This window comes from Cyanistes caeruleus, chromosome 7 (genome assembly GCF_971803275.1).
Source record: "Cyanistes caeruleus chromosome 7, bCyaCae1.hap1.1, whole genome shotgun sequence".
Classification (NCBI taxonomy): Eukaryota; Metazoa; Chordata; class Aves; order Passeriformes; family Paridae; genus Cyanistes; species Cyanistes caeruleus.
The window spans coordinates 12,758,756-12,780,326 of NC_141707.1; the positions used below are offsets into that span (position 1 = coordinate 12,758,756).

A 21,571-nucleotide genomic window follows, 5' to 3' on the forward strand; every position below is an offset into this window, starting at 1 on the left:
TTTTGCATTTTACTTATGAATAAAAGAGGTTAAAGTGCTTCTATTTGTCCTCTACCATAATAAGAATTACACCAGAAAAATGTTGGCTGCTGGAAGCCAAGATTTGTCTTCTCCAATGGATGTTCTGGAGAGATGCAAAAATGGAAAAATGAAATGAACAATATCTGTCTGCATCCAACAGGAGCTACTCACTGACCTGATTTTCAACCAAGACCTCCCCCAGTTCTCTGCATGGTCTGGGAGCACCCGTCCTTGATGAAGAGTAGGTTATGAATTAGGCTTGGGTACTCTTTGATCCAGGTCATAGTTTTATCCCAAAGACGAGAACAGGGGTTTTACATAACTTTGGCACTGGCTATTTATTTTTCATAGGAAAGGAACTCAAGAAAGGATTCTGGGCCTATGTTTTAGGTTCAAGCCAAGATGAAAATAAGCTTTGGAATAGACAAATTTTGAACTGAGGCAAATAAGGTCAGCTTTAGAAGAGTGACATTCTAGAAAAGGCTCCTGCTAACAAAGGCAACTCCAGCTGCAGAGAGGTAGCAGGTAAATAATGGGGCAATGTGCCTTCAGGTACTGAATGTGCAGGGGCCTTTATCACTGAAATCACCTTGGTGCTGGTGATAAACGTGACTTGGACAGGTGGCAGGAGAAATGTGTAGGATAACATTGCCCCTGACCACATTTACCGTGATGAGAGGATGATGTTCCCTATCAGATTAACAGAAAAATGAAAAGAAATGAAAATGCAAGAGCTGGCAGCACGTTACATAGAGCCCAACACCAACTGAGGCACCTTGTGACTGCAGCTGTGACAAAGGAGAAATGGCATTTCACTGGTTCATCCTCTGTTTCACTGGCTGTAATGGATGGGAGATAATGCATGTCTAACCCATTGTTCCTTCCTCTTCCAAAGTGTTCCAAGTGGTTCTCTTCAGCTGTCCTTCTCCCCAGATGCCAGTGTCAGTCCTCTCCTGTGCTGGGAGGAACCCTGGAAGTGTCCACACTTCCCCATGGATGAGTTCACATTTAGTGCTTCGCTAACACAGCACAACTGGCAAATTTATTAGCAGACAATCTTTCTGCTGTCAGGCAGAACCATGGGTTACCTTAATTCACTGAATGTGTCAAGAATCCAAATTGAGAGCTCTTTCCCCTGACATATTCTGACTACCGGGCTCCCAGAAGTGGATTCCTACATCCTGCACATCACAGTATGGTGCAGAGGCAGGCATTCTTGTGTTTCTTTTAAACACTGACTCACAGGTTTAATTTTAAAAGTATTTTAAAATAGAGCTCATAAAGAGATGAACTAATGTACTTTAGTCTGATTATTATTTTAAAGAAAAATTGTCTTGTGAGCAGAACCTGGTTTTTAAAATCGTTCTTTCCAGGATTTCTACCTTATATTCCCTAATATCTTACTGCCAGTTACAACCAGTTTCCTCTGGTTCTCTCATTATTCCTTGACAATCTCCCTCTTGCAGGAAGCCTATCTCCCTGCAGCATCCCCAGTTCATTTGGCTGGGCAAATTGCTGTGGCTCGCTCAGAGCACATGTGTGCTGATTTGCTAGCTCTTATCTCTAAGAATGGGAAAAGATCTTTCCCTCAGCTGAGGCAATAATTTGGATCCCTTTTCAACAGTCAACTGTTTTCATTATATTTGCAGTGGTTTCACACCTCTGAAAGCTATGCCTTTTTAAAAGTGGCCAGGAAGTTCAAGGGTTATTAAGGAAGACAGCCATATGGAGAGACTGCACAGATTTCCCCTTGTCAGGAAACCGGACAAAATAACATGACTATAAATAAATTTTGGGGCAGGGGAGAATTGGTAATGCTAATGTAAAAAAGTTTGTTGTTGTTGTTGTTTGAAGACCAAAACTTTCAGAATTGTGTGTGGATTTATAATTCCTGTAGTGATTCATTATGAGGATAAATGTAGAGTCTTTGAAAGAACTGTCAGAACTAATTTGAGTGAATAACAAGACTTTTTTCACTTTGTATTTCTGAACATTAGGTAATGGCTCTTTGATATCCACAGGAGCATGCATACTGTACTTGCCACTGGTATAGTTGAAATTTTTTAAAAAAACTCCTAAAAAATGAGTTTCACTTTTGGAGAAAGGGGTTTTGGCAATATAAATGTATTGATGTAGTACAATGTCTTAAAAACCTGTATCAATGGGTTTTTTATTCCCAATTGTATATCTGGAATAGAAATATTAATATCAAGGGAAGATATAATATTTCAGTGCTGAGAAATAGGAAACCTTAACCTTTATGACTTTCTGAAAAACAAAGCAGAGTGATTCACAGTTGCAGAGATTAAGGCAGGAAACTGACACTGGTGCTATTTAACCTTCTTCCAGAGCACTTGCTGGATGTAATTTCCAATAGGGACTGATGGGTGAACCCATACAAGAAGAGCATGACTCAAAATAAATGTTTCCAACCAGATAAAACAACTGGCAGTGCCCCACAATCCCATTAGCTCCAGAGACAGCACTCAAAATCCTTTCAAGAAAAAATGTCTATTGCCACAAAATATTATCAAATGGAATGGATCCCCTTTATTACGTGGAAAAGATGAAGTAACCTTCTGAATATACTGTATTAAACAAAAAAAAGGTTGAAATTTATAGAGTGAAAAATTATGAGCTCGGGTTTTTATAGGATTTGAAAGGTCAGGAGGGTAAGCAGATGGCTAGCTGTAGAATTTATTATGCTTTTAGCAATTGTTTTGATGTTCCAGGTGAAACCTTGCAAGCTTATGAGGCTGTAAAATTCTATGACCCTGCATTAAAGTGAGGATTATGCTCATAATATGCATGTGATTTTAGAGATCAATCTATCACACATTTATTGTCTGCCAAAAACTCACGGGATTCAGTGTGATTAATATCTTGAACTACATTTTTTACTATTCTGCAATACTGCATCCCTTTTTTTTGTCCATTTTGTATTTTGTTTTTCTTTATGAAAGTAATACAAACAAGCTCATGATAACAAAATGACACTCTGGCAGTGCTGGTGGCCTCACTTCGAGTGCTGGGGACAGTTTTGGCTGCCACAATGTAAGAAAGATATTAAACTACCAGAGAGCATCCAAAGGAGCGGCTTTCAGATGAGGATGATGAAGAGCCTTGAAGACAAGCCGTGTGAGGAGGAGCTGAGGTCACTTGGCCTGTTCAGCCTGAAGGAGGCCGGGGTGACACCCCACTGCAGTCGCAACTTCCTCGTGAGGGGAAGAGCAGGGGCAGTCACTGATCTCTGCTCTGTAGTGACCAACGACAAGGCCAAGGGGATGGCCTGGAGCTGTGTCAGGGGAGGTTTAGGCTGGATAGCAGGTTCTTCACCCACAGGGTGGCTGGGCACTGGAACAGGCTCCCCAGGGAAGTGGTCCCAGCACCAGGCCTGACAGAACTCAAGAAGCATTTGGGCAAGGCCCTCAGGCACAGGGTGTGACTCCTGGGCATCCTGTGCATGGCCAGGAGCTGGATGCTGAAGATCCTTGTTGATCCCTTCCAACTCGGTGTGTTCTGTTATTCTATTCTTTGACAGTGATTCAAAGCTTCTTACCTAAGGTGAGTTATCAATAATAACTAGATTTCTGCTCAAATTTTGTTGCTTTTATCTGTATGGTTTCAAATCAGACAGAATCAGTGCCTAAGCACTGAATCTAAAGGATTGCTATTTAAATAACTCCACCTGCCAGAATCTTCCACAGGCAGAATCTCCCTGTCCTCAGTTCAGCACCTTTGTGTTGACCAGAGTTGGTGCATAGTTCCTGCACAAAAATGAGCAGTTAACTAATGCTAATTAAAAGCAGCATGTCAGTTTATTGTGCTCAGTAGGAGCAGTCACAAAAGAACATGAACCTGAATTAATTTTTTATCCCTTTTTTTTTTCCTTTAGACCCCAGGAGGCTTGAGGGGAAAAGCCTATTAAGATAACTCAAATGAAAATTTGAGATGGGCCTAAGAAGCTTCCAGCCCTGTGAAATACTTCCCTAGAGCCTCCCCAGACCTACACCGTAGCTCCTCTGCCTGTCAGATCAGTATGCCACAACTTCTGAAACCCAAAAGCTGTCTCAGGCTCCCATCAGTCCTGGTGCCAGCAGCCAGCTCTGGGCATGGTCCTGTGAGGTTTGTTGATGCTACTGAGCCCTGAAGGCACTCAGCAGCTCACAGGAGGGATCCATTTCCATGCTGATTAATCCCTACAGGCTTGGTCCAAAGTCTGTTGTGTTCAATGAGGATTTACATTTCGGTTTGATAAGCTTTAGGTTATCAACTTTAAGTTTAGGTTTGAAAAGCTTCAGCTTGAGCTTTAAGATATGGGACAGAAGCAGATAATGAGGGCAGGATGAAAGGTAGATGAGGTAGAGGAGTGTGAAAACACCTAAAATGTGAGAAGTTCATCTCACACACAGACCAAATTCAGTTGGTTTGTCATGGGCTGCCTTGTAATGCCTTGGGTGCCAAGCTCCACAATTAAAGCAAAGAAAAATCTGGTTATTGTTGACAGCATTCAAAAATGAATCCATGAACCACAGATAGACCTTCAACAGCTCATTGGAGCCATACCCATTTGCTGCAGCAGAAAATGGGAGTTCACACAATCATTGATGCATTTTTTAGTGCTTCCAGTAGCAGAGAAGAAGAAAGATTTTTCTGTGGTTTAAGTATAAAAGAGATGGTTCTTTTAAATGTTTAGCAAATATCAAACGTTTGCTGCCTCCTCTGTTTCAGTGAAGCATTTTAAATCCAAATGCATTCTTGAGGCAAAGTTTGTTTTTTTGTTTTTTTGTTTTTTGTTTGATTTGTGCCCTTCCTTGGTCGTTGAGGTGGTGTGGCTATATTAAGATCTGATGACCAGCTTCCAAATTAGCAGAAAATTCACTTTATGCTGTGATCCAGCATACTGCCTGTGAGAAAGTTTTTCATCAGCCTTCTCCTAACTCCTTTACCCCCTACTGTCACTGTGGCATCAGGATGATGTGGCCAAAGAACCATTACTTGAAAGGAGAAACTGGAGCACATACTGAAAACACCAGTTACCAAGAGGACACAGTAATACTTCTTATAAGCAGTAATGACTTTACTAAAAGTTCTTTAAGCAACCAAATATTGTAAAGAGACATATTTACCATAGGGGTCAATCTCATTACATTTTATTGTAAATGTGTGGTTCTTTTCTCTGTCCCTCTGGTCCTCCAAAGAGTATAAGGCAGAAAGCAAAAGCTTAAAACTCAGTTTTGGCTCAAGCCAGACTCCTAACATGCCAGATTGGCAACATCTCTAAGAGGGCTTTAAGCTGAGGTAGTCCAGAAGGCTGGAAAGCTCAGTTTCACCACAACACAAGGGGATTCCAGGCAATTTCCACATCTTTGTAGTAAAATTACAAATGGGGTGCTAGGACATGTGTCAGTGTACAAGAGGAAGGCTGACAAGACTGGAAATCAGCAGAACATAGGCAAGCATAATGCATTGCCACACATCCTTTACCACTCCACCACTACATCGTGCTCTACCATTCTTTTCTCAGATCATTTGGCTCTCTCCATTGTTCTTTCTTCCAGCTCTTCATTTCATCTGACTGAGAAGAAAAAAAAATAAAAAAATCACACTATCTTTGGCTTTACCAGCCTCAAGAAAAAATGTAATCTTTTGGTAATCTAACTGTGTAAGGCTAACAGATTTTAATTGTCCCAGTTATTTCTTTATAAAGCCTGAGAAAAGTTACCAGGTTTTCATGCTAATCAAAGTTCATAAGAAGCATAAAGCTCCCCATCACCATCAGCTAATGGAGTTACTCCTTCAGCTCCAAATTCTTCCTTCCAGCTTCAGCAACTCTGTGAATGGGATTATCTTCTAAAAGCTTCTGAGCCAGTTTCCTTCTCTAGCATTCAGAATACCCTCACTTCGCTGGTGCAAGTGAAGTGAAGGCTCCCATGACACTCCCATGTCCTTTTCATCCTTACTTATAAGGATAACTTATACCTGATCCCCTCCCCAGCAAAGTACTTTAATATACTAAGAATGCAATGGTTACACTCAATTAAGCCACTGGCTTGGTTCATCCCTCAGTATCTTAGGCTGTGTGTAAGCTGTTACTGAATGCATAAAATATTATTCATTGAATTATTACTGGTCATCTGTGGTGTTTTAATGCATTAAAGGGTCTCTTCAGCTTCCAGAGCAGTTGTAGCAGGTTGAAAAAAATCAATGGGCTCTTTCCCATCAGATAGCACAAATCCCTTCCTGATAAATGCAGTTTCTCACAGAATGCCAACAATCTGCAAAGATTCAGGACCACATGAGCAGAAATGAGCTTAGCCACAAGTCTGTGACAGAGATTTGAAAAGACATGTCACAAACTTTTGCTCTGAAATTGTAAATCTCTGAACTGTAGGAGATTCCCCATCACCTATCACTTCTTATTTATTTTTTGTTAGATGGTCCTGACAAGTAGAGAAGCACAAGCATGACTTTACTGCACTACCATGCCAAGCCCTCTGGGAGGTCCCATTATTGAGGGAGTTCATTTCCTACCTACATTAAAAAACCTTTCTAATTGATCCCTTTAAAATACACGCTAGACAGTCACCAATACAGCTCTCCAAGAGGTCAGCACATACAAACGAGTTTTAGGAAGTAAACTGAATAAAAGGTATCTGTTTGGCCTGTATAACATCTGTATATTCACTGTGCACACCAGACCACACTCGCGTTTCTGCCAGAGTCTCTTCTACTGGTGTGTACTAGGCCACTCTTTTCCACCCAACTGCTTTTATCTCCAGAACTCTCCAGGCATCTCAATTCTCATTCCAGATCCCCAGTGGGACAGGAACTGACAGCTGGAAATGTCTGGAGTGGGTTTCAGCTCGGTGGAAATGAAGTGTGAAGGCATGAAGCAAGCCCGTGTTGTTGTTCACGCAAATTGATTCTCTGCATTTGATATGAGGAATATTTAGCGACTCGCCCGTTGTTTTTGCAGTGTGTTTTCTATTACAGAGCATTAAGCAGCTGGAAGTTACAAATGCTGTTGACTGGTGGAATCATCTCATGAAACCTAAATTATTGTTAATTCATAATAGGATTTTTAATTCCTAGTAGGAGCACATATAGTCACATTACTATCTCATGCTGTGGCACTTGTTAACAGTTCGTTCTCACTGCCCATTCGGACTGTGTGTAGCTTGTTTATTAGACAAAATCTGGAACATTCCTGATTCCTCTAGAATTAGATTTTAGTGGGCCCAGTTGTGAGATGGCCAAGTACAGATTAGATAAGTTATCTCAGCTTTAACACCTTGACACCTTTGGCAGTATTACTCAAATCTGAGTAGCAGAAGTGTGTTAGGAGCACACCTAAACTGAACTAATAACTCTCCAAGCCATTATGGTTTCTCACTATGCACAGTTTTAGCAGCACATACAAATTTTAAGCTGTTCTATTTTAGAAGTAACTGAAGAGAAATTTATCTGCCTGTGCACTTATACAGTTCCATCATAAAACCTGATCTGTGTCCCTTAAACTTTGTTATATAATCTTTATGTTGTAGATGAATACCTTGAGCAGGCAGGAGCTCATTCTTGTTTTTCAAGAAGGTCTGTTTAGCTCTGTCAGGTCATCATAAACAGCCACAAGGCTTTCATTTGTGTTGTTAAGTTTGACTTCTTTGAGGGCTCTCTGATTGATAAAAAAAACCCAGAATTTTTTGGTTTCTCAAGGAATAAACAAAAAGACTGTTTTTTAAAAAAATTGACTGGGATCAGTTTAGTTTCTTAAAATTTGAATTCTTATTTTAATACTTTATCAAATGTTGTAATAAACAACAACAACAACAAATATTATATATGTAATAAACAACAGCTCAAATATTAGCATTAATATAGGGTTAATTCTTCTGAAACATTCTTGGAACTTATTTGACACAAGGTACAATAACTGTACTAGCCTTTAACCCCACAGACTTTTACCTTGTGTCAGTCCTTGAGCATTGTGTGTGTGCTTTTGTATAGCAATCTGGTTAAGATATATTGTCAACATTTATATAAAAGTGTTAGTGGAGATAAGGGACATTATTGATGATAAAGTGGGTTTTTTTTATATTGTTTAGTAAAATTACTTGAGGCTGCCCTTGAAAAGATGCACCTTAGAGCCTTTCTGTGATTCTCTCCTGACAAAAAGGGCCATGATGACAAAACAGGAAAAAAGTTCAAAATATCATCCAAGATTAGAAGATCTGTATTAAAATTAGTAACAGTTCTCCTCAAGTAAAGCATGTAATGGCACATCTGGAGAGTGCAAAGGGGTTTCAGAGACTGTCTAATCGTATCTTGAACGGTCTGATTGATGCTACTTGCAGACACGATGTCGAGGGCTATGAAAGAAGTAATTGCAGAGTTTCTATTTGTCACAATATTCCTTGATGGGATTTCTGATGTTAGTAATTTGTCACAGTGGTTCATTGTCTTGCCGGATGTCAAACAAAATGGAGATGCCAGGGAGCTGATGATTTGCTTTCAGAATGTCAGTGTGAGGACTGTGGGAACAGAGCTGTGATGAATACTGGGGTGACTGGGGAAGGGCAGCGTGTGGCAGGGCTCTGGCTGTAGGGAGCACAAATGGGTGGTTCAGGACATAATTGAGGGGTGCTGGCTTTTTTTTTTTTTTTTGTGACTACAACACCCCTATTCAGACTCATCCCCTGAGGTCTCACCTCAAAAGTACTTGAGGATGATGCTCTTTCCAGCTGAACCACACATATTATGAATCTGCCCAATATTTGTTAAGTGGCATGTCTGTCTGGGAGTGTGATTTACAGTCTTGTCATGGTGTTTTCCCTCAGCTTCCAAACTGTGGGGAATGGTGTCTGAGACACTTCACCACAACACTGTATCACTCAAAAAAAAAAAAGTTTTTTTCAGACTGGTGCCTTCCTATGATGGAGTAAAAGTAATATAATCTCTGGTGGCTGTAGAGGGGGCTGACCTTAGTGGTGGGGACCTTCAGGGTGCCCAGGACAAGTCTCCTGTGCCACCAAACCCCCTTACAGTTTGTCTCCTGCTACCTGGTCTTTCCCTGTGCATTGCCCAGTGTGGGATATACTGGGGATAATGATATTTTTTTTCCTCTGTTGTATTCCCTATTTTTGTTAAAAACTCTTTAAGCCATGGACAAATTGTTACTGCACAAATATGTATTGCCTATTATAGGCAGAGCTTAACCTTGATGGGAGGGATTTTAATCTTCCTGGAGGTAAAGATTAATTTATAAAAATAATAATAAATCATATCTCTTTCTTTGGTTGATGTTCTGTATGGACTTAACACAATGTAAAAATATAGAGGTGAATCTATGAACAGACATGGAAGCAAAATCCTGGCATTTCTCAGAAACTGTTCTGTTAGGTTTATTTTACTGTTATTCTTGAACAGATCAAGCATAAATAAATGATAGGAAGAGTCAGCGATCTGCTCTGGAGAAAGACAACTCTGCCTCCTGTCGTATCAGGGCACGGAAAAACAACCTGGAGATTAGACATGTCATTGATGGCAAGTTCCAGGCATAAGCTGCTATAATCACTCCAGGAAAAAAACAAACCAACACAAGTGGACATAAGAGAGAAAGCTGACTGTCAAGACACATCTCAGTGAAGTGCCTATGCAGGCTGAGAGAGTGTAAATAAATAGGCAGAAAGGAAAATAATGCCACGGTAAAAATACACACAGCACAAAAAGTTCTCGCTATAAGTTGAACAGCATTTTGGCCTCTGGCTGGAATAGTTGGAGGCTGCCAAAATTTGGCCAGTGAGTGAGCTAATTGTCAAATAGAAATGACCACATGAGCAAAGGTGTGATTAAATCACTATTTTGAGTTGATTCAGTTGTTTCTGACCATAAAAATGTAACTAGAGGAAGACTGAGGATCAGGCCTGACATAAAGGCTGTTGCTCTCTGGATAAGTTTGGTACAGCATATATAACATAGATCCTTTTGCTCTTGGTGATAGCTATTTTTACTCTCAGCAGGTTGCACACGAGTCTCTGTCACTCCACAGCCCCGGTGCTGTGTCCTGGTGGCTGAGGAGTGGTAGCTGGTGTCCCTTCACAGCAGCTCTGCCGCAGAGGGGCCGGGGCAGTCGTTCAGAGGGGGCTCCCAGCTCAGTGCCGGGGTGCATCTGCAGGGGGTTTCTATCAGGAGCACGTCCCTGAGGCAGGTAAAACAAAGTATGTGCACATAGGCACATACTGCAGCACACAGGCAGAAAAGAGGGCACTTGAGGGGAGGTGTGGTACAAAACAAATAGCCAAACCGATTTCCCAGGAGGGCTGAGACCCCTCTGGATCCCAGCCAGGGCCTCCACTCCTCCTCCTCCTCCTCCTCAGGGATGCTCTGCTCGCTGCCTTTCTGAAGCTCACGTGTGAATGTTTCATAAAAATACCAGGGGGCGTGTGGAGGTAGACAGACCTGGAGAGGAGAAAGTGAAGGGAAGATTGATATGTTGTGAAAAAGACAACAAGGATTTTGAGAGAAGCTTTTTCTGAAATAAGAAATGAGATGAAAAAGGAGAGCAAAGAAAGCTAAACGACACTGCAGAGACAAAATAAAGAGATTGTGGTAAAGCCAGAGAAAAACGAGAGAGGCACAGACAGAAGGAAATTTGTGACTCAGGAGTGAGCCAGGTCTGTTACGGGCACATAAAGGCAAGAGCAAATGCTTGAGGGGAAAATACCAAGAGGACAAGAGTGAAAAGGACATTCTGAGCAAGGGTGTTCTAACTACATAGCAACTATGTTGTTTCATCGCTAAATGGGTCTTATCAGGGTAAATGCTTTCTGTCAAATCCATTTTTGGCCAAATTTGATTAGCTCTTAGAATGTAGAGAAATATAAATGGCTGAATGCACCAGAAGAGTGAGGGTGACAGTTTAAAAACATTACGGACTATTTCTTCCTGTTGTTCGTACAGCTTAAAGTACTAACTTCTGAAAAAGACATTAGAAAGCTGAATACTGATGTGATGCACTCATTCTACTGTTTTCTACTTCAGGATGTATGGCCAGACTTTTCCATTGGGTAGAAGTATATCTGAGGTCAATGGTCTTTTTGTAAGAGCTCTCTGTAGAACCTTCTCTAGAGACTTTCTTCTTAGAAGAAAGGCACAGGCCCTGCAGGGCTGTGAATGTTCCCCATGGACCTTTGACACTCACTGGGGCTGTGTTCATGCTTAATTGAAAACAAACTTAAATGTCTTAAAAAGAATTTCACTAAGCCAGTGCTCATAAGGGGTTTTTTCCTATTTATTTATTAATTTATTTTGAAATCTGAGTCTTCAAGGAGATATGAAATACTTGCATACAACAGCAAATACCAATTCTGAGTTTGCCTCCTCCCTCAGAGATAATTAAAGGTGAAATCTTTTGTGTGTGTGTGTGTTCATGGTGCAGCTCCTCATTATTCCAGCCTCTCCACATGCCCTGAATTATGTCAGACATCTTTGTCCAAATGCATTTTTGAGTTTCATAATAGGCAGATAGAAGCAGTTAAAGATGTCACTATAATGGATCATTATTTTTTAGTGCTAAGCTCCCAGTAATTTTACATTTTCTGTCTTTCCCACCTGTAATCTATAAGAGGAAAAAAAAAGGGGTTGGACTTACCTAGAGGGTGAGGGAAAATTTCATGCCAGGCTGTCACGTACTGCAGCGCCATCTAACCAGACAGTGATAAAACTGAATAGAATTATCTATAAATCACAATAAAGCTTGACACAGTTCACCTCTGCCTTCAAAGCCTTAAGAGCGGTTAGATTTTCCTATTAGAAGCAAACCCAAAATGTATTTACCAGAAACATCTGAGGTCTGGGAGATATAGGAATGTGTCATCAGAGGGCTTTTTGCTGGAATCCAAGAAAATCATCTATCTCTGATTCTTACCTTACAATAGCAGAAACAAAAGGAAAACTGGGAGGGGGGTGGTTTTGTGGTGGCTTGGATTTCTAAAGGAGCTGGTTCCCATTCTGGTGGCTGTACAGGACACCATTCCCAGTGGCTCCTGCCCAGAGCAGCCAAGGTGGGGAACACGGTCTGGGGGTGGGTGGAGCTGCTTCCCTTTCTGGAGGTCTTGGGAGGTTCCTCAAGAACTGGGTTGAGAATGGCCAGAAATTGCCCATGGATTTGTGTTTCCAGCAATGAAAGCTAGAGGTTTTAACACCAGGATATGCCTCAGAATCCTGTGCAACTCTTTATCTCTGAGAACATTATAGTTTTTTGGAAGAATTTCCACCTAGTGCATCCTTGGATCACTGTCTTCCGTGCTCCTCTCCTTTATGCTGGCTTCCTGCTCTCCTCCTGGATACATCCCTGCTCAAGTACATGGCAAGCAGCCTGTGCTTCTCTCCTGGCCATCCTCTGATGTGTCCCAGGCCTGGCTGAGGACTGACAGCAGCACTGACCATAAAAAGGGAGAGATCATTGTAGAAGAAGGGGTGGATAACTTTGAAGATCGTTCTGCTGAGCTGCAGTGCAGGAGCTTTTTGCTGTGAAAGCTTTTTCACCATGAGCAGGGCACAGAAACTGATGGCAGGACAAGCTGATCAGAGCAGGATCTTATGGGATGAAAGCCTGAAAAGAGACAAGTTAAATGTGGGGTAGACTGAGGGAGATTTTTATCAATAGAGGCACCGCTCAGTACCCTGGGGGGCTCATCTGCAGCACTTCTTCTGGAAGTGGAAGGGTTTCTTATCAGCAAAGGGCTTCAGCCTGGCAGGGAAAGGTCTAATAGGGAACATAATTTAATTTTTTTGAGTTAAAAATATCAAGCCATTGCCAATTCTTCTCATGGACAGGCAACACAAGCAAGAGACCAGTCACAGACTGAATTAGACAAGCATCCCCACAATTAAGAAAAGGTCTGAACAGCCTCCTGTTTGGACCAATGTGGCAAACAATATAGTTGGTGTGAACCATGGTGCATTTTTACATTTTACATACTTTCAGGAGGAGAATAAGAATTTCTGAATAAGAAGAAACACAGTTCAGAAATACAAATATTCAGAATACAAATATCTGAATTTCTGAATACACAGATATTCAGAAATGCAGCTCAGAAATATAGAAATACCATGTTGAATAAAGGAGACTCTTCTTTGTCTGGAGCCCTACAAGCAGAAGGCTGTTGGGTCAAATATCTCAGCAATATATTGAGCATCACAGGGTTTGTACCTCAGGCCAAGACCTTTCTCAGTTTTTATTATCTCTAAATGCTGACATTTCCTTCTTGCCTGATGATGTGCTTTTGTTTGCTAATATATGCTGACTGGTAGTTTGGCCTGTTTGTTAATTATTTTTTCAAAGGTTAAACGTTCTCTAGCCTTAGCATATGATATTCTTGCAAGATTATTTCTCTATTTTCCTTAAGCACAATACCCTATGTTCAAAGAAAGTGTCTCTGTTTGTTTGATAATTGACTGTATTTCATCTTGAACAGTGATATATTGATTTTCATGTGAAGTGAGCTTTCAGGTTGCCATTTAGAAAGATGAGTTTTGGCAAGGCTCCATTAGACTTCTTTGTATTATTGCTTATCCCTCAGCTGGGAGAGCAGGCAGCCTTATTCCCAAGCACAAGCAGCCTGAATCATCTCATAGAGCCCCAATGCCTTTATTCCATTTGCTTTCGGTGCAGCCCAAAGCATTGTTATTTTGCTGGCCTGGTTAGCTGCTGACTCATGGCAGGTAATTCACCCAGCATTCCCCATCTCTTTCTTTGGGTTGTTTTTTATCCCCAGAAACCATATCTACAAGCTTTACCATCTGCATTGCAGGCTGCAGAAATATTGCATGTATTGCACTGGGGTCTGTGAGGGACACTGCATCTTTAGCGTTCCTGCTTGCATAGGGAAAACACATTAACTGGCAAACTGTAGCCAGAGTCAAAAAATAATATAATATATCAGGACAAGATCCCTGCAATGTTTGTGTCATTTCTGTTCTTACCAGTTCATTAATGAGAAGAATCTTTTCTGAAGCTAGTATGGGACAGCAACCAGCAAATTATCATGCAAATGTTCATTTTAAATGACCCTTCCAAATCATAAAGATTCTTCTGATTTCTCTTTAGCATCCATGAAGCATATATTGATTTTAGACAGTAACAATGACAATAGATAGTCTATGTCTTACATTAGATTGTGCTCCTACCCTTTAAAAAAAAATAAAATATTGCGTACAGTTAAAATTTATTGTCCTGGATGAACAGTGGGAGTTTAGGGTGAGTGAGTACTCCTACTAGTGCTTTTTAATATTGCTCTGGAAAAAGTGCATGATTGCTCTTCAGCACACACATAAATTTAGACAGTTTATACCATCTTACCAGATAAACAAGCAGCTTGACTGTCAAATGACACAGACAATACAAAGAAAACACAGACTCTTGGAGAAAGTGGTGGGAAAAAGGAAAGCCAAAATGACACACAGACAAGTGTCTGTTCATGGTATAGATTAGTAATTTCACTTAAATGTGGCAGACTGAAAGAGGGAAAAAAGGAAAGTCAGGTTATGCAGAGTCAATCTTTTGTTTATCCCAATAAAACAATTTCAGTTCCTAATTACTGATGGTATTCAAGCTCCAGATAAAGGTCAGATTTAGAAAAGTTCTATAACATGCACTGATTTTTAGATGGAAATGCAATAAAGGGCATTACCAAGAAGAAACAAAAAATAAGTGCTTGTGAAAATAAAGCACTGAAGTAAATTTAGAATTTGTATTAGGAAAGGTTTAACAGAGAAAAATATCTAATTCAGAATGGAAGAATCTCCAGAGAGTCAAAGAAAGTATCTCTCAAGTGCAGTGATTTATGCAGGCAAGGGATGTGGCTGGGATGACAGAAACACTGGTTAAAAAAAAAAAAAATCACTCTTCTTAGGCTTATTCCTTTGGCCAGTGAAGGAAACAGAAAATAAACAGAATATTAAGCAAGACTTCAAGGTCATGTGGGAAAGCAAAAGTAACAAGAAAAGATCTCTTTACAGAAGGAATGGGCCAAGAAATTTTCCTAGGCAGAAACTGAACAGTTCACCCTTGGCTGAGAGCAAGAATGTCTGTCAGCATGAAGCATTAGCTGGACACTGCCAGCAGTGGGACTCTTTAGTAACAGCAGCGGGAGTCCATAGAAAACGTTTCAGTGAATTCCCAAATATCCTCAGGACCGCGGCCAGCTGAACGTGTGATTAAGGCTGACTCATCAATGACTTTGCAAGACACTTGTTCACCAGACACAAATGATCCCTGACACAAACACAGGGCTGGAGCAAAATGCTCAGCGTCCCTCACTGTGCCCAAAATGCGTCCCCAGGTTTTGGCATCTTTCCCCCCATGGAGTGTTAGAAGCCACCGCTTGTTATCGAATGTAGCATTGAATGTGCTGGGTATTAAATTGTGCAAATGGTTTTCACATATTTTTTTCTGCCAGTCTCAGACCAGACTGTGCCCAGTAAATTCACAGGCTGTCAGAGATGCCAGTGAATGGCTGATACACTACTAAGATTACATGAATCTGCTTAAAAAACATGCATGAAGACTGCCTGCAGAAGATGTGAAGGGAAAGAATGTCCTCTCTTAGAAAGGTAACAAAAGTGATGAAAGGTTGTTCCAGAAAAGAAATGGTCAGGAGTGTGAAGGTCTAGTGTCAAAAGGAAAATTAAAGGGTGGCAATATGGGTTGTGGTTTAATAAATAAAAGATTGTGTGGCTTAAAAAGATAAAGCAGTCTCATCAGAAGCACACGACAAGCTGGTATGAGCTTTAGGAAAATGTTGAACAGATCAAGTCCAAGACTTTATTCCTGTACATTTTCCAGGGCTTCATGCTGTGAATGGGTAGGATTTGAGGGAGGACTGCCTTTCCTTGTGGCTCAAGGGGTATTTTGAGAAGTATTTTAACAGTACTTTAAGGGTCCAATGTGCTCCCCATGTAGGCCTGATTTGTGTCACCTACTAAATGCATTTTGCTTTAATAGCACTGTAATTGCTCAATGCTTGGGGCAAGGACTGTCGTGGTACTCATAGGTACTGTTACAGAGCAAATAAATCATGGAAATTATGTCTTTGCTCCTTATTCTGTACATTCTAAATATATTTCGCCTCCAGTCCCCAATTTTGGCAGATACTTTCATTATTATTTTAAATTGATCACTTTGGGGATTTGGCAGTGACTTGAAATGGTCAATAACTGTGAATACCTTTTTCATGAAAAATTACATTTTGGAGCTTAATTAGCATCATGGCGTGGCACATGTTTAAATTAGCACCTACATTCTCAAAGCTGTGTCTTTTGGAGGGGTTTCTGTGGAAGTAGATATGAATTTGGAAAGAATAACTACAAGGACAGATAAACTCATTGCTGGGTTTTCACGCAGGGAAATATATATTGACATGTATGTGAGCTGTATCCTAAACAAAGCTTTCAGTGTAATTTGAAAAGATGTAGAAACTGTAAAAGACCTGTACTTTGCTTGGTTTTTGTCTTTACTTTTCTTAAAGTCAGGAGATTAATATTTTGGCTATACCTGCTTGAACAATGGCGGGTAAGGGCAAATACCTGTGACAGAGCTGCCTGTGCTGTGGTAGCAATTAGGTAATTCCTACCTGGGTTAAAAAAATATTCAACCAAGCAGCTAATTATAGACTAGTTGGTAAATTCTTTTCATTTTGTGTAGTGAAATGTTTAGGCCAGAAAGTGTCTCTGTTCTTTAGCCACCTGGCACAAATCACAACCCTATTTATTGATTAAGTCATACTGGATTCCAGAGCATGATGCTAATATAAATATCTATTGGTTTAATTTATACCAACATTGATTTAGACCATGGTAGTAACTTGACTACTGCACAAATTCATTTATGAAGTCAGTAGTGATTTACAGCAATGTGGCAATCTCCACAACCAGTAAATGTCCAATTATTTAATATTTATATCCATAACCTAAAATGAAGTCAGTTTTGCATCTTCCAAACTTGTGAAAAAAGGATTTCTCTCACACACAGGCTGTATGAATCAAATATAACCCTGAAAAAAAACTTTTTGCTGTTGTGGTAATAAAACTCTTCCAAATCCTGGTTCTGCAAGGTAAGTGCTGATACAAGCTTTGCTGCAGAGATACAAATGGCAATGCTGGAATAATCATTCTTGCTCATTTCCCACCCAATGGATGCAGCAGGGAGCTGAAGTGCTGGTTGGAATGCTGCCTCCCTAGTAAGACAAGCTCCTTTTGAAACCTGTGAATCACCTATTAAGATAATTTTGTAAGCTGGTGTCTTGTATAGGTTTCACATTGTTAGGATCATGCTTATATTCCGAGCCCTCTGCAGGATGCAACACTTAGAGTGGACTAAAGCAGCTTCCAGTCTTTATCTTCCCTATGAAATTGTCTTCCCAAGAAAGGTAGAGCTCTGCTCTCTGCCCTTTTCACTATGTTTACCAGCTCAAGTCTTTCATTCAAAACACTTTATTCCAGACAGTTTAAGACTCCTTTTAGGGGTGATAGTATTTCCTCCACCTTTTTTTCCTTCTTCAAAGCAAGATTATACATTCTTCAATGGGTCTATATTTATTTCAAGCTCATTCCTTCAAAGACTGAGCTGAGAGCAATCCTTTCTTAGAAATTATAGGCTATCAGCTGCATGGAACAGTAACTTACATGATGCTTCTGTAATCTCTTTTCCTAATCAGTTTTGGAGATGATGGCAGACGGAGCTATTACTGCTATAACTGACTTGGAGGAATAAAGGGAAATGCAGATGTTGTCTTGTTGACAATTTTATGAGCAAGCTGAGTGCAGGCACTGTGAGAGAATGGAAGTGTTACAAACAAAACATTTTTAGAGCTTTATAATTAAAACATTTCTATGTCCTCCTTTTTTGGCCTCTTCTTGAAGGATCTCTTCCCAGTGTTAGAGGATGTCTAGAGCCAGAGGACCCATTCCCTCTGAGCCTTGCAGTCATCAGCAGTGTGGATGGGACTTGACCATGGCCAGCCTTTGCAGACATGAATAAATGCACTAAAAAGTGAAGGAGAAACATTTACAGGAACATATGGGGAATTAGATGGGACAGGCTGGCTGCTATCTCCTTCCTCGCAAGTGTTATCATTTGCAGCTGATTTTCTTGTTACAAAGGACCCCAAACCGTGGCAGCAATACCCTCTCTGCTGGTATATTAATATTCTTTCTGCCAGTCACTAGAGAGTGGTATTTAATACATGTCCCTCCAGTTCTACATTAAGGGAAGACAGCAAGATGGAAGGGAATATTTTTTTTTCATTTTTCTGCGAGCAGATTGTATGGCTGAGGTCACTTTCAGCTACTCATACTTACATTCAGTAACACTGCCAGCTGATAGCACTTTGCTTGTGAAAAAGAGGTCTAGGAAAACAAGTCTGTTCCTACAAAATGTATTTTAATTTTTGTTGCTACTGCTATTTTCAGTTTTTTGGTATTTTTGAAGAACTGTATTAATTCCTTGGGAGGAAAAAAAAAAAAATCCTTGAGGAAAAACTGTCTATTCTTTGTAGTTAATTCTTCCCCGGGACTATTGGGTTAGATAATCCATCAACTACAAAAAATTTGCTATCTGCATTCCTGTATCTCTAGATTCTGAGCCCCGTTTTGAATAGACTCATTTAGGGTTTTAGAAAATAATCAACTTCTCAGCAGTTCTTAGAAAAAGTTAACATTTCTTTCTCTTTTTAGTGAATCTGCATTAGATAAGAAATGAGTGATACAAGTCAATAAAGTATCTGCCTCTTCATGTTTGTATGAGGGATATTTGTTTTCAGAATTTTTGCAGAGCAGAGCAAACTGAATGCAAAGTGAAAACGTGGTCAGTCTCGTGCTCTGAGCATAAGAAAAGCAATATCCCCTTGCCTTCAAGGAAAAACTAATACACCTCACAACCTGCCTGGTCAAACATGTTCTGACCAGCAAACAAAGAGATTTCCTGCAGTCTGGATTAGCAGAATGTAATTTCAGAAATAATTGGACTGCAGTTCCTTAATCTTTTTTAAATTAAATCTGTATAGTACTTATCCTAAGAATTAATATGTGTAATTCTCTGATTGGAATACTTTGTGTATTTAAATGTATTGTTCTTAATACTGATCGTCATAACAGTGTCACTTTCTCACTCTGACTTCTGGAAACCATGAAAAAGCATTTTTAATGCTGAAGTGTCTAGAGCATGTGCCCAATATATTTCCTTAAGATACACTAACCATCAGAAGGAGTGAGCAGAATTGTTTATGTGTTTTGAGGTATCTTATAGGCCAAATGAGGATGAATACATATGGTACAATAGGATTGGTTTGGTATTTTATATAATGTGTGTGCTAATATGTGGGATTGAAGCATTCCTAGGACAGGAAGGAAATGGTGAGAGGAGAGCATTAGATCTTGTTCAGCAGTGCTTTCATTTCCCAGAGTTTTGAGGTAAAATATCTCTTAAGATGAACTTGGCTAAGGTAGTTTGGGACAGAAGAGGCACCTAAAACTATCCCTGGCACTGGAAGTGATGTGGAATTCCAAATCCTGAGTGCTCTCTTGTACACCAAGGATTTGTATTTAACTACTGCTTTACAAAAGGGTGAAATTAAGATTAAGCCATCCAGCCTGAATTCCATGGCAGCTCCCTTTCAGTCTGCTATTACAGTTTGTTTATAAAAGATAATACCCAAGCACTGATATTAATTTCACATACACATACACAAAAAAAATAAAATAAATCAATCAATAAATGAATTGCCCATATTATTGAATACATTTTCTTATAGAAAATGAAAAAAAAGCTGTATTTACAGCAGACATCTCTAAGGCACTGGGATGCTGTATACTCATGTGAATATGATTGAATTTACCATCCTTGTTTAATAACAGCCCATTTCTGATGTTCACAAGCTGACTCCGTTTGTCGTGCTTTGAATGGCTACAGCAAAGTGCAAATCCTGCACCCCTCTGAGTTGTCAGGGATCTTCCCTGGTTGATGTGATTTCATGACACAGATGAAGCAGAAAGTATGGCTTCAGGATATCTGAGATTTCAAGTCAGAGGCTGGTCATTTAATTCCCTTACGTTATGAAATACTCAGAAAAGAAAGGTATTATCTAATAGAAAGACACTACCTTTAAAGTTACTCAAAATAAAATTTATTTTAACATGGTTGTTAAGCAGCTAATTATTAAAATTGTTCTTTGTGGTATTAAAAATGTTTAAAAGACTATTTTGGTCACAGAAACTGATAAGTAAAAAGTAAGTTGCTAGGTAAAACTTTGCAAAAGAAGCAAGAATTAACAAAATATTTGTTATTGACCCAACCATTGTCTGCAAGGATAGGATCCCAAATATGCATAAGATTTCTGGTGAAATAAATGCTTTCTGCCACTAGAACTACACAAAGTAAATTTCAACAAACCTTAACGATTTTCTTCTAAATTTGATGAGATCACGCTGTTAATACCTATCACTAAAGTAATCCTCACCAAGAAAAGGCTTTGGATCAAACAGAATGCTCTCCTTGACCTGATTATTTTTTCTGTTAATTCTTTTTTTTTCTTGGCCTATTTAACAATTCCAAACTCAGAATTTAACAAAGTAAACGTATTTTAAAGGAAAATATTTACATAGACTTTTCAGATTTAGCAATTTTAACCTAAAATAATATGCCTAACTTGACAAGTGCCTGCACTTTACCTGCACCCTCAAACAGATGAGTTCTGCTGTAACTGCTCCCCTTGTCTTTTGTGGAGAAGTGAAGAAAGAACCTTAAGATAAGATATCTCTTCTGTGGGAATTTAAATTCCTGGAGGAAAAGTGACTTTGCTCCACAGTCTTTCTGCTAGCTGCCACACACAAAAAGACTAATGACTTTTCTCTTGCTCCATGAAAATCTGACTGTGATACGTTAATGGCCTTCATTAGATGTGTCACCCACCATCCCCTCACGCGCTTATTGTCCTCCCCTCCCACGGAGATGTTTTATCACTCCTCCAAGGATGTGAAGGGAGCCACCATCCTTCAGCAGCAGCAGGAGGATGATGGAATGTCCTGTCATCGCCGGGTCCTGTGCGAGCACCTTAACCGCTGGTCTTCCCAGTTCCCCCAGACCGCTCTGTTTTGTGGTAGCTCACAAGAAATGCGTGTCCAAGAGCTTGCTTTCCTTGCTTGAACTATGCTGCATGTTTAAAATTGTAGAATTATTTACCTTAGAAGAAACCTGTAAGAGCACTGAGTCCAAGCATTAACCCACCACTAAATCATGTCCCCAAGTGCCACATCCTCTGTCTTTTAAATACCTCCAGGGATGGTGGCTCCACCAGCGGCCTGGGCAGCCCCCTCCCATGTGTGACAGCCCTAGTCCTGCTGGACACACTATTTTTGAAAAGCCAGGATGCCACTGGCCTCCTTGGGCCACCTGAGCACAGGCTGGCTCATGTTTAGCCAGATTTCTCCAGCACCACAGGGTCTTTTTCCACTGGAATGTTTTCCAGACGCTCTGTCCCCAGCCTGTAGCACT

General features: G+C 40.1%; 1 protein-coding gene across 1 annotated transcript in view; it reads left to right on the top strand.

Moving 5' to 3' along the window:
* Positions 1–3,196: 3,196 nt before the first annotated feature.
* LOC111931945 (uncharacterized) overlaps positions 3,197–21,571 on the top strand; it is a 193,271-nt gene continuing 174,896 nt past the window's right edge. Inside the window, exon 1 of the mRNA XM_086897293.1 lies at positions 3,197–3,585. The gene's annotated coding sequence lies outside the window, so the exon portion shown is untranslated. The remainder of the gene's footprint in view (positions 3,586–21,571) is intronic.